This window comes from Ischnura elegans, chromosome 7, assembly GCF_921293095.1.
Source record: "Ischnura elegans chromosome 7, ioIscEleg1.1, whole genome shotgun sequence".
NCBI lineage: Eukaryota > Metazoa > Arthropoda > Insecta > Odonata > Coenagrionidae > Ischnura > Ischnura elegans.
The window spans coordinates 108,585,005-108,598,782 of NC_060252.1; the positions used below are offsets into that span (position 1 = coordinate 108,585,005).

Genomic DNA, 13,778 nt, shown 5'->3' on the forward strand with positions numbered 1-13,778 from the left:
TTTTTACACTACTGTTAGACATTTATCGATAGCGTAATAGCAATTATTACAATTCAATCACGATGGAACACTGATAACTCTTGGCCGATATTTTTCAACCTTGTCAAACTTTATGCATAACAACCACTGGCACTGTGATTATTAGCAGTAGCTTAACGGGAGATGTCACGTTGAAAATAACACTATTTTGGCACAAAAATGTTCCTAGATGCCTCCAATCAGCGAGCAAAAGTTGCATTGACTGGAATTCACCCCATAATACAAGCAAAGACAGTCCTAAATGACGAATTCTCCGGTACCTACGAATAAACGGATGAAGTTATTGCATATAAAAGCTAAGCGGACATTAGTAAACATCAAAATCGTTCTAATTACATACTTTAATGAATGATATGCCGTCGATAACATCAACTTACAAGTAACGTACATCCCCCTTCCAACGGCCGTGGCTCAGACTCCTACAACGATGTTATTTAGGTATTATAAAATTTTTGGTTTAACTGCTCCAGTTTTATATTTTATGCCCTTACTCAGATATTAATATTATAAATAATGCAAAATATGAGGGCTTCCAAGCTTCTATCGTCGGATATTTATCTTTAAATATAAAATAATCAACACGTCTAACAAACGAAGCTCTCACAACTGCTGGCAACTATTACAAACAATCACAACAATAGCTTCGCGTGATGTTTAGGCACCTTTGACGTCATCGAGGCTTCGTCGGCAGTGGCTTGGGGGGTGAGGGTGTTTTTCCCGCGCTTTAAAATTCGTAATGTTTATCATTGAATATCTCGCGAAGGAAAACTCAGATATACATGCGGTTTTCTTTGTTGTCTTCAGAAAATAATTTTCTGTCCGCCTGTGAAATAAAACAAATTCATGCAAGTTCCCCATTCTAAATAGACAACAAAAGTCAACCACCCTATTGAAAATTGATTGGTACTGTTGTCTTCCGTAGAATGTTAGTAATGCATGTACGTATTAGTAGTAGTAAGACAACAAAACTTGTCACTAAAAGCTGTTCTTACCGGGTAGACGGATGCCGTTTCGGCTGAAATCAGTGATTACATGTAGCACGTCCTTTAAGTGTAGGGCGTCGGTCGAGGGTGGGATGGGAAAGTTGGCTGGAGGAGGCGATGGAAGGAAGAGTTAGCGGTGAGAAAGAGGCGAGGCGATTCCGGCACGGCTTCCGACTATGAGGGGCACATGAGGAGAGGGACCAAGAATTTACCCCTCCCACCCCCACCCCCTACCCCCTAACCCCCCCCCCCCCACACCCTCAACGGGGAAAAAAGCGTCCACCCCATTCGAACACGACCAGCCGCTAATTAAGCTCTGAGACGGACGAGATGAGGTGATTAAATAAACTACCCCTTCCCTCCCTCCCTCCCCACCGCCAACAACGAGAGTTTTTGGGACTGTGACGACCCCTCCCCCCCCGCCCCTTCACCTCCTCTCTTCCTTCTCTTCCCCTCGCATTTTTTATAAAAAAATAACCCTCCTCGAGACGTCAGAGCGGAGACAAAATTAAAAATAAATAGTAGACGGAGCGAGTGCCTTCATTCGCAAAAGTCTTTAATGGATGGACGGCGGCGGAATTTTAAAAAAGAGCTCTCGAATGTAAATAATTTCAGGGAGGAGGGACTTTGGGAAGACGCGCGTCTCCTCTCCGGCGTGCGATTCACGTATGAATTTTTTCCCTCCGTTCAAAACAGAGGAAGAGCGCTCTGCGTCAGGTGGACCGAAATGAAAGTTTGCTCTGCTGCCTTCTCTTTTTTATAGCATCATCAGAAGGGATGTTTTTAGTTTTTCTGTTAATGTTCCAATATATATACATATATGAAACAGGTAGTCCTCGAAACACAGGTTTAGAGGTTGAGTTGAGGGTTTTTTACGCTACGAAGGCGTAAAAACCAGTCTATTGCGGTGAAAACAACAATCGTAAACAGTATGACAAGTCCCCTGTCCCTGACACAACATTTTCAAGACGAAGTATGAGGAAGAACATTTTGAACATGTGAAGAGAGACCGTAAAGAATAAAATTATCTTTCTTTGAATCAATTACATAAAGGTGAACTAAAATATTTTTCAACGAATATTTTCTGGGGAAGCTGCTAAATGCTTTCGAAACGAGGACTTCAATGAAACAGATTTTAGGGGATAATTTGGATAGGTACTTACTTTGCGTGGTTGAGGCATAAAGGGCAGTGTGTTGAACTAAAAAAACAGCCGCTGTGCCACTCTTCCATCTGAAAAAGAAGGAAAAAATGTGATACACGAACTACATATACAATTTGAAGCAACAAATTATGCCATGAACGAGAAACATTCCAAATGATTCCTCAAAATTTGATTAAAATTGTTGCGTATTCTTATGCTTGGATCTGTTCCGTTATGATAAAAAGAGCAATTTTTAAAAGATAGACATTCCATTGGTCTACTAAATTTATTATGATATTTCACTCTTACGCCCCGATTTTCTAAGCTGTTCCATTGTGACGAAACAAAAGAAAAATTCATTCAAGAAGAGCTTACTTTTAGTAGGTAGATTTATAATTAAAACCATCGGTAAACATTTTTGTGCCACATTAGCTCTTCACTTAAAAATAAATTTATTTTATTTATTTATTTATTTATTTTATTTATTTCCATTACCCCATAAACAGCACATTTACGGCCTTTACAATGGGGAATTAACAATTAACAATGAAGGACATTCACACACGCCCATGCCCTGGATAAGGGTAACTTACCCAGGCGGGACGCGAACCCGCGACCTTCGGTTTGGCAGTCGAGGACTTTACCCCGACGCCACCGAGGCCGGCAAATCCCCTCAAAATCAAAAATGTCAATAATAACAACAATTATTTTCATTTCTTGCATACTATTACTATTTCTATAGAGGATATGGACCATTGTTAATATTATTTTTATTATTCGTATTTCAGATGGAATAAATAGTTGATAATAGAATCTTATATATATAAATTTATCCCAGTGATCATACAAAAATTATCTCACGTGAAGTTTAAAAGATACGTATTGGAGCGTTAAATTAAATATTAATATTTAACAAAAATAAACCATATCCGAAGATGAACTGGTTAAAAAATCTTTTAAATTACATAAGGCATACATTACATTACATACATCCTAAATGAAATCTTTTCGTAATGGTGGAGATATGTTTCTTCCATTACCATATTGACAGTTCTTGTTACATGTAAGCATGTTTGATGGATATAAAAAAACTACAGTTTCACCAGCATTCGTATTCTGGTATCACATTCTGTCTAATTAATTGACACATACAAATTCATTGCGCAATTATGCGAGGTGATTTCGCTAGCACTGTCGGCGTGAAACCGAAAAGATTTCTCTCAAAATCCAATTTTCAAACTGCCAACGAGAATCATCGATAAAAAATGCATTTTCGATAAAAGTATCTGGAAATAAGAAGCGGAATTGATTAAGGCGAAAACGGTGAATTCAATTCCGAGAACCCTAAAATAAGATTTATACAGCGAGACGTGTGATTATTTTACGGGCGATGGCAAGGCAGAAGGCTGAAGGGGGACTCTGAAATGGCGATTAAAGGCGATAAAAAGTGTCGAGCTAAGATACTGGCTTCTGAGAGGATGACTGACGAAGGTATCTCAATCCGCGCAAACTTTGCGGACGTTTTTATTTGGAGAGAATACACCATCCAGTGGATTTTAGGCATCGTTGGAAGTTACGTCGCAATTCCAGCGTGTGCCGAGCCGAAAACATTGCAGAAAAATTTAAGAAAGCGGAATTTAAGTTTATTGTTTCAGCGGCGACTGGGGCTAGGATAGCAAGCTCTATATCTAGATAAATCATTACTAATCCGCGCTAACTCTGAGATTTACGGCCGAGCCAGGCGGAAGCGTGTGTGTATTTCTCATTCAAAACGATGGCACCAAAGCGCCGAAGAAGTTAGTAATATAAAATCCTAATTCAATTTAAATTTGTAACCAAATAAGTGAATTTGAAAATGATGTCGATTATTCGGTATCCTATCAAATATAATAAACAGCAGTTAACAATGGACGCATTAATGTAAATTATGAATTCAATAGCTATAAAAGGCACGAAAAGGAATAATGGGTAACGTATATCATTAAGAATATATCTTAGGATTAGTGATGAATTATAAAATATTAAACAATTATTTCTTATCTTATTTTGCATTTCCCTTAGATTAATCATAGAAAGAAGTAAGTGTGCATTTTGGAAAAGCTAATGCGTGTTTTACAAAATTATTAAAAATTTTTTTATAAATGATTAAGAAAGGATTCCTTTTTTCGAATTTAACCCATTAATAGTATTCAACTCTAAGACTGGCTTTTTGACTGAGACTAAGAATTAGACAGCTCCTTTCGAAATGGATAAGCTGAATCGAAATCAAAGCAGTCGTGCCATTAGAAGTTTCCACTCCCATTTTAAGCCTTGTTCCGTTAGGAATTCGATGGATTGCCAAATACATTGATTTTTCCAAAATTCAAATTTTTTTGAGAATTCTGTTATCACCCTCGAATTTATCTATAAGCCTATGTCAAGCGTTTACTTGGAACATATACGAAGGTTAATCTGATGAAAGGCCTCCACTCGCTAACAAAAAAAACTGTCTCAAAATGTTTTTCGATGTAAAAATGAATTCCTCATAGGTATTTGTATCACCTTCGTGCATGACAATGTTTGGTTGACGGCGGATCGGTGTATAGATAATATCGGCGTACATCAACGAAGAAATCTGTGTCAAAACGGATCACCTGTCCCAAAATGCTCACCAAGTTCAGTGGTCTACTTCAAGGACGGCGGAAAACTCATGAAAACTGGTGGAAACTTAGGATTGACGACTGAAAGGATTTTATTATCGAATTAGGCCTTTTATTGTTTTAGATTTATTACAGCTTCATTTGGCATTGAGTACTCATAATTATCAACAAAATCGGAACACTAATTACACGATTAAAATTTCAAACAGTTAATGATTTTCTCTCAAAAACATTTAAACTGCAGTTATGATCCTAAAATATAATTTATATTATTGCAAAGTTTTGTAGCAATACTCAGCCAAGTTCACATAAGAAGTCGTCAACCAGATACGGAAGAGAATATCCTCAATCCAAATAATCATGGTGGAAGCCAAATGTAGTAAGTAAGAACGCGTTATAAGTACAAGCAGTGTCTATAGTATTCAAACATAGGGGAAAAATTTCTTTCAAACGAAAATTCTTATTCTTAGCAGCATTGGTACAATCAGGAGAGAATTTATATCGAATCAAATCAAAAGTTATTTGAATACTGGGTAGCCATAAGTTGTGGATCACACACTAAAAATCAAGGTTAAACTAGTATATATTTGTCTCCGATTAACAGTGAGCCATTGAGATAGAGCCATAAAGACTATAAAGGCTCTTTGGTTAGAAATGGAGAAAAACAGCAAGGACATAAATCGCAAAATAAGCTCCAAGAACGTTCTCGGTGTCTCACCCCAGAAAAATCATGCAATATTGTAGGATTAGTTCACAAACGTAATTACAATGCCATAATTCTCCAATATCCCTTCTTGGCAGCGTTTTCATGAAATATGGCAGGGTACACAGGGTTTAACTGTACTTTTTGAAATACATATAATCGTTTGTTCCATCCAGTAATTCATCGGAAAAAATATTTTGGATAGAGTGATAAGAGAAGTTATCAAGAGGCGAGTGAGGTCAGTGGCCCAGGAGCCCTCAGGCGCACCAGGGAAGAAGGCGTGAACTCTGAATGTCAGAGGAGGGAGTCTTAGTTTTCAGTTCAGATGAAAGAAGAGATGAATCACGTGCTGTGGATAAGAGAGTTTTAACCAATCGAATCTGGGTATTTAAGTTTTCCAACCCGTGGTGGGTTTACACTGAGCCCAATTTCTATTTGTGTTGTAGGAAGTTTAAGCACATACATTTCATTTTTTTCACTATAAAACCAATATTTTCAGTATTCGTTTGAAATGTTGAATGTTTGTGGTTTAAAAATGAATTTTAATGACAAACATTAATTGTTTAGAAAAGTTACAAAGGAGAACAATTAACTAATTCGTACAAGTGATGAATACGTTGGATTAGGATGAATGCTAACAAAGTTTTGTATACTTAGTGGTAGCAGAAATTTTAGGAAGATGTCAACAAGTAATGCCACAAATTTTGAAATTTTGTCAAATCAAGGGGCAAAGTAGGCAAACGCATACTGCAAAAATATATTTTTTTTACTCTTTCCTCTTTTCTATGATAAAACAAAATTTTCAATGATTATAACACTTTTTTTCCTGGATATAGACAGTTACTTATACCACTTATAGTAACTGTCTATATCCAGGAAATAATGGAATACCACAAAGTTAACCAAGAATTAGTGAATTTTGATTAAAACACTTCCTTTCTGCTAAAAATACTTCGAATTTTACTTTACCATCAAATAAAAAAAAAATGAAATTGTTTGAAGCAAACAAGAAGAGAAATGAAATTATATATAATAGCATGGTAAATCATGACCATTGCTTTAAATTGGCTGTCCATCTAGTATTCTAGTGCTTCTATCTCTCTTATTATTCTATACTCTCTTATCTATTTAACTCCAACACCTTTATTTCCACTCGTAATACCACTGCATTAATTGGTAGCAGCCGAAATAAATACTCACCTTAAACCTCTAATGCAATTTCCAATTTCAATTATATTTAAAAATTTAAAAATTATAGAATTAAAAACTCCGTAGATTCCTTGAAATCTCGATACCTCTTCTTCTTCAGTCTAAAATTCGTGCCATTAAAGTTTCCACTTTCATTCTAAGCCTTGCTCCGTTATGAATTCGATGGATTGCCAAATGAAGTGATTTTTCCAAAATTCAAATTTTTATGAGAATTCAATTATCACCCTCAAATTTATCTATAAGCCTATGTCAATCGTTTACTTGGAATTTATACGGAAGTTTATCTGTTGAATGGCCTCAACTCGCCAAGAAAAAACTGTCTGAAATTGCCGATGTATAAATGAATTCCTCATAGGTATTTGTATCACCTTCGTGCTTGACAATGTTTTACTACGTTACCTATCGTGGAAATCAATCTCTTGGCAACCTTGATCAGGCACGGGTATGCCGAAAAGGTATGACGGTTACATTTCAATGTTAGTTGAATGAACAGCAGTCATAAGTTGCGCTTGTGTATGGCCCTCTGACTGACGGGAATTCATGAATGTTTTAAGTTTTTAAAGTAATTTCCAATTTCAATTCTATTTTATAATTTAAAAATTATATAATTAAAAACTCAGCAATAAATTCATTAAAATCTCGATACCACTTCTTCTTCAGTCTTAAATTTAATGAATGTTTTAAATTTTTAATGGAATTAAACAACAAGCTAACAAAATAATGAAATGGGCAAACATAAAGCATGTAAACGAATGCTACCTATTGTGGAAATCAATCTCTTGGCAACCTTGATCAGGCACGGGTCAGCCGAAAAGATATGACGGTTACGTTTCAATGTTAGTTGAAAGAGCAGCAGTGATAAATCGCGCTTGTTTGCATTAATTTCGAGAGATACGGCCTTCTTTGCCACGGAATCGAAGAGAGCCATCCAGTGAATTCAATGTCCACACAGAAGAAAGGGGCGGAAGGGGTGTGGGCCCCCCCCCCTCTAAATCTCTCCACGCTGATTGGAGCACCTGCCGCGCGAGATGAGGCGCCAGATTTTCATTCCTGAGGAAGCGTGCCGACCGCGTCACTCACTTAATTTTACGCTGACCCAAATTCGACTCCGATACGCTCAGATTCGACATCGTTTTTTTCGACAGATACAGCAGAGGGGGATTCTTAGGCACTCTAATAGGGTGGTCTCCTATCATTTTTTTATTTCCTAAATCGAAAGATTAAGGCAATAAAAAAGTGATAGGCTAGAGTAGGCTAGGTTAGAGTACGTATTTCACGCTTTTCGATTTTCGAATGACATTATCTATTTTTCGCGATTAAATGAAAAGTGAAAATTTTCAAGCGCGCGAAAACGCGACGGTTAAGTAGGATGCTGGGTAAACCCCGTGTGACCTCATTCTGGTTCCCACTGTCGGCGTGTGAGGTGACCTTGGGGCGAGGCTTTGAGCGCTGATACGACGCAGGATGCTAGAAGGTAGCAGAGTACCTTGCTAGCGCTTGGCTGAAATAAGTATTATTATTACCCTCTCAAACGAAGGAAACTTTCCGAACTTAGGTAATTTTAATAGGTGATTATTAAGAGACATTTCCCTGAGCTCTGTGTCTCATGCATGCATTGGTAATCTCATACGATTTAAAACTCCTATCTACTCGTATAGAAACTAGGTCCCTGTGACGTCACGAGGAGTGGCATCGTATGGGCGCCAATCTGGCCTTTTTCAATTGCGGTTAAAATTGATCATCGTCTAACTGGGATTTCTAAAACCAAATAATTTGTATATTATGAATACATTAATGGTGGGTAACGAATTACAATCAATGCCTTTAGTTTTCTTTGATGAAGGAAACTACCCCATTGTATGTCTAACATGTCATGTCATGGCCCACTGATATGTAATACAATGTGTCGTGATATATAATGCAATAGCATTTAGCCTTACCGGGACTCGCAAGTACTTTGCAACTATTTCAGGAGCATTGATCAGATTGACCATCATAAACCATTGATTAATCAAACTCAATAGCATTTAAAATGATTCCTTGATTTTTGCGACTGCGAATGATAATGTAAATAACTAAAAGCAAATAATTAAGCTCCAATAGGGAAGTGCACTAATTTTTTTTTATTGCTGAATTTGAAAGTTTAGCCTAAAAAAGAAACAATAGTATAGTCACTTTTATTTTCTGCATCTGGGGTATGCACTTTAAAACGTTTTGAAAGTTGGAAAATTTCATGTTGCGCTGAAACACAGTGCCTCCATCTTGATTGAGATGTGACGTCACAAGGCAGTAGTCACCAGTGGACTATCGCTGTATTCCGTCGCCTTCTTTAGCGCGGCGAGAGTTTCCGGGAATCGGTGGAGTTTTCTTCCTAAAAATGTCGTCTAGTACCGAAAACATGAATTCAAAATAGAATTATAAATGATTTTTTGTTCCAAATTTCATCTCGATGTCGAAACAAAAGCCTGCAGAAGATATTCATTCCCGTGCCTTAAGCACAAGCTATACGGAATAAATGGTTCAAGGCTGCTCCTGACTCTTACCTATCGATGATATTCTGTTTTGAAGATCATGTGAAGGTATTGTAAGATCAAATTGTTATTGATATTATAATAATTTACTTAATAGGTACCTCAGTCACATCAGAAAGTGTGTTGAGTCAAAATATAGCATCTTCCGCGTAGACCTACGTAATTTATAAACTGAAAGTAGTTTGGTTAAAGAATTATGGCGCGACTGTTTTTTTACACGACCGGGCAAAATGCGTACTTTGGCCATGATATGTGCATATATGATAACAAACGATTTTTGTAAAAGTTAATCTTTATTTGTTGAAATTAGTACATTTATAGGTGATACAGATATAAAGGTACACGGTCGCGCGGCGTAATTTGTACTCCACTGGTGACGGGTTCATCTTGCTGATCTAAAAAATTAGCTACAATACCTCGAACTTTGAAAACTCGCAATATAGGCAGTCAAAGTACATTGTAAGAATACACGAGACCATTATAGCCCAGAATGTACGTACAATGTCGAAATCCTTGGTTTTCAAAGATTTTATACGCCAGCGCGCCCGGTCCAGGGTTATCAACTTTTATTTCATCCTATTTGTTAGTTGAAATTATATTTCAGAATGGTTCTTTTAGCACTGCTACTGAGGTAAACTGGTAGGTACTGAGTACAAGGTACTGAGGTATGTACTGAGTAAGTAAACTCCCTTTGGAGTAATGTGAATTACAAGTGTTCGAGATATATGGCATTTTATATTCGCTTTGTGTTCTTATTAATTATGCCTGTACGCATATTGTTGCTTGCCGCGAGCCTTTAATAGTATGTGCTCTTGCAAGAGTGGTTTTCATTTTTAATGTGGAAGTTGGTCAATATAAGCAAAGAAAAAATTAACATTTTAGCGCACACCAACCCTTGTAGTCATCGTATCTCGGCGTTTGTAATGACACTGCTAAAATACCTAAACGCCATAATGACGATAAAAAAATTGTCTCATGTCAATGATTGCTGCAATTATAATTAATGATAAACTAGACGCCGTATGATCACAATGAAGGCAACAAAAAAAATACCATGTCGTAGACTTGAACCACGGTCGATCGTGTAACATGTTTCCTCTGACTCGTGCACGCTACCACTACCCCAACCGACCCATTCGAAAATAGTGGATATTTTGGATTTATATATATAACTTGTTAAAAGTAACGCATGAAAATTAATTAATTACAGCCTAACTAACGCCCTAATTGAAAAAGATGCAGCAAGGTACGCGGTCTAACCTTGTTAGCCTTAACGTCTCGCATTTCTATGGAGCGTTGAACCTGTCCTCCTTATTCAAAAATTCAGTAACCATAAATACATCAAAGTTTGGTATACCATTTATAAGTCGTTGGAATTTTCCTTCTCCCAACCAAGATTATCTTTTCTTGAACCCATCCTGGACAGCGAACCATTGCAACAACCAGCCAGCTCGGAAATAAGGCTAACATCCCATGATTCTAGTAGCGAAGGGCGAACGTTCCGGCCGGCGTGAATACATACGCAACGAATAAGTCTTGCAGCAAACGTCTGAAATAGGTTTATTAGTTTGACTCGGTTCTTACAAAAAAAGTTTTGGCAAGATAAACGGCATTGTGCCAAAATATACCCAGCGAAAAATAAATGCCATCATGCATTTATTAAAGATTCAATGTGCTATTCGTACTACTCTTTCCAAACTTGAAGTTGACACGTAAATGAATATTAATATATTACGCAATGATGAAGTCGTTTACTCAAAAGAGAAGCAGCCACATATATAATCTGAAGATATTTTATGACAGCAAAAAACGGATACCCTCAAATTCTGTAATTTTTCTATGCAATAATAGTGGTAGAACTAAACGGTGTAGAAGCTGCCTTCTGCTACTGCCTTGTGACGTCACGGCCAATATTCAACATGGACACCCGTTTTAGCGGCCTTTGAATTTTTCCATATTTCGGACGGTTATCTCGAATCAAGTATTCACTATTAGGATTTAAACTGTGGTTTTACGACATTATGTTATTCTGAACTCTAATTTAAAAAATGTGTTTGGTGCATTTGAAACACTAGTGCACTTCCCTATACGATCTCAAATACAGAGATATATCGATTAAAAGTGTATAAAATTGGCATAACGATTGGGATGTCAACACAGAAGTATAAGCTTGAAGAATTATTATGGACTTCATGGTGAAGAGTAAATTCTGAGGCATAATTTACATGGATTGATCAAAGTTTTCACTCCGTATTTAATTCTAATTTAAACACATTTATATTACAAAATCCCATTTTTTAAACTGATTACAAAAGACTGGAATGTAACCATTGAATATTGAAAACTTAACGCATTGGGAATTCAAACAGTTTCTTTTCAATATTCCGCAAGGAATTAGGGGTAAAAGTAACATGGCAATTAACAGCAACCAATTAACGAAATAGTATAATGAAGGAGGCATGAAATTTAATATTGCAATTTTTTTGTCTTTAAACGCTGATAAAGGAAATTAGATTTTTACAGTCTAATCATGGCATCTTGTAAATATATCTTACTCCATATTTGTAATAAATATTGATGTTATAAGCTTAAAATAAATAAAAATGCAGTTTCCATCCCCATAAGTTCACTATAATTGAACTTAGGTCCTTAATGACTGAAATTCGAAGAATTAGCTAATAAATTACATTATAGGTGCCAAATCATAACTCGAATTTTATAGTCAATGCCCAAATTTCATTCATTTAACAGATATAAACCTATGTGTTTAGCAGCCCCTCCAGATATATTCCGTGCATGAACAATCTAAAATGCATTATATGCATGATAATTTTTCGTCGTATAGACGAATAAATAATTCATTAACAAGCATGAGTTAAAACGCGAAAAAAGAAAGGATTGTTTATACTCAGCTCTGCTAGTTTATCGTCACTTGTAAGGTTTTGAAAGGCGGAAAATATTGAGCATAGAATAATATTTTGAATACTCTGGTACACAATATAAAAAGGTATTTCAGAGGTCGTTTAAACCGAAGCGGTACGTAGGAAGCAAAATATATCCAACATAAACCAGATAACAAGTTTGCGAACTTTATATATATTATTGAATATTTTATTCCTTAATTTACCAAGGGCTGAAATTCCTGCTTCAGTGATTGTACGCGATAAATTATGCCGCGGCGATAAGCTCTCAAATTTCCGCATATCTAAAGAGCCAAGTTTGAAAGAGCGCCTCCAGTAATGAGTGAATTTGGCGCGTAATTTACCTTCAAACAAGGAAAGTTACCGAAAGTCTAACGTGGGTATAATATAATTGCTGGGTTAAAATCAGCACAAGCAGATGCAACAAAAGCTCTGCTTCGTATTCAAGGAGGCTACCATAGCAACTTCCTTGAATGCTCCCCTTATTCGTGGCTGATCACATCTCTCTAACGAAATTCTCTCCTATACGCATCCTTAGTCGCGTCTTTATAACTCTGGACGTGGGTGTCGCGAAAGATGCTTGCTTCCTCAATGCAGGCACGTTCCTCGCGACGGTGTTCTTCCCGTTACAGGCTATAATCATCAAACGCAACGTGTCGCGGCAAGCAACGGAGGCGTAATGGGTTTTCCCTCACATGATGTTACTGAATACCCTCTTCTGGTTCCTAGGGCAAACATCGACCATAATACAGGGGTCGTAAGTATTTGGTGGGAAAGGTCATCCAAGGATAAACTACCCAGAAAAGGCCCCGTCCCCTCTTATTTTCGCCGAGAGAGAGAACACGAAAGAGAATCGTCGTGTAAGGAAAGACGTCAGGAGGAAGTTCTCAACAGTACCGGATAATGTTACTTATTGAAACATTCAACGCATTGAACATGCGACACTCGGCTCCGTCATTGTTTTCATACGCTAAAGATAAATCGTGCTAGTCGATAAGTTGCATGCTAACGATAAATGTCTCCGATATTTTTCAGATGAACAAAATATATTTCCCCAAAATGTAGCCATTGCTACCACCACAGGGACATCAACTTTTTCAATGCAACTTCCCATTTTTTCGAACCAGGATTGGAGTGCATTGTTCAAAATATTCTATATTTGATTGAAAGGGAATAAATGTGGGACAGATAACGGGATTCATTCGATTTATTTAACAGTTTTCCCCAAATAAGTGCTCGTTAATTATCAGGTATCAAGCTTGTAATAAGTATCCATAATAAATTTGCAGTGATTGATTGAAAATATGATTTCTCAGAAATTAGAGGGGTTTCATTTGATAAATTTGATATTAATCGCACATGAAAAGCCGTAAACCAAATGGTATAGTGCCTATTGGATGCACGGAGTGTAAAAGTTTATTGTGAACGATAAAATAAAGAAAACATAGTCTCACTTAACAAAAAATATCATGGTAAACTGGTACTATTTTCCGCAGCTGACATAGCGATTAAAAATTATAAATTTAAACAATTTCATCAACTCATCATAAATAAATGTAATCGGAATCTAGCACTGAGTCAATCAAAATACAATAATAAAGACAAAAATTT

General features: G+C 36.7%; 1 long non-coding RNA gene across 1 annotated transcript in view; it reads right to left on the reverse strand.

Moving 5' to 3' along the window:
* The window catches only part of LOC124162172, a 148,554-nt gene that overhangs the window by 61,518 nt on the left and 73,258 nt on the right, over positions 1–13,778 (reverse strand). Inside the window, exon 3 of the long non-coding RNA XR_006865504.1 lies at positions 2,186–2,253. This is a non-coding gene — a long non-coding RNA (uncharacterized LOC124162172). The remainder of the gene's footprint in view (positions 1–2,185; positions 2,254–13,778) is intronic.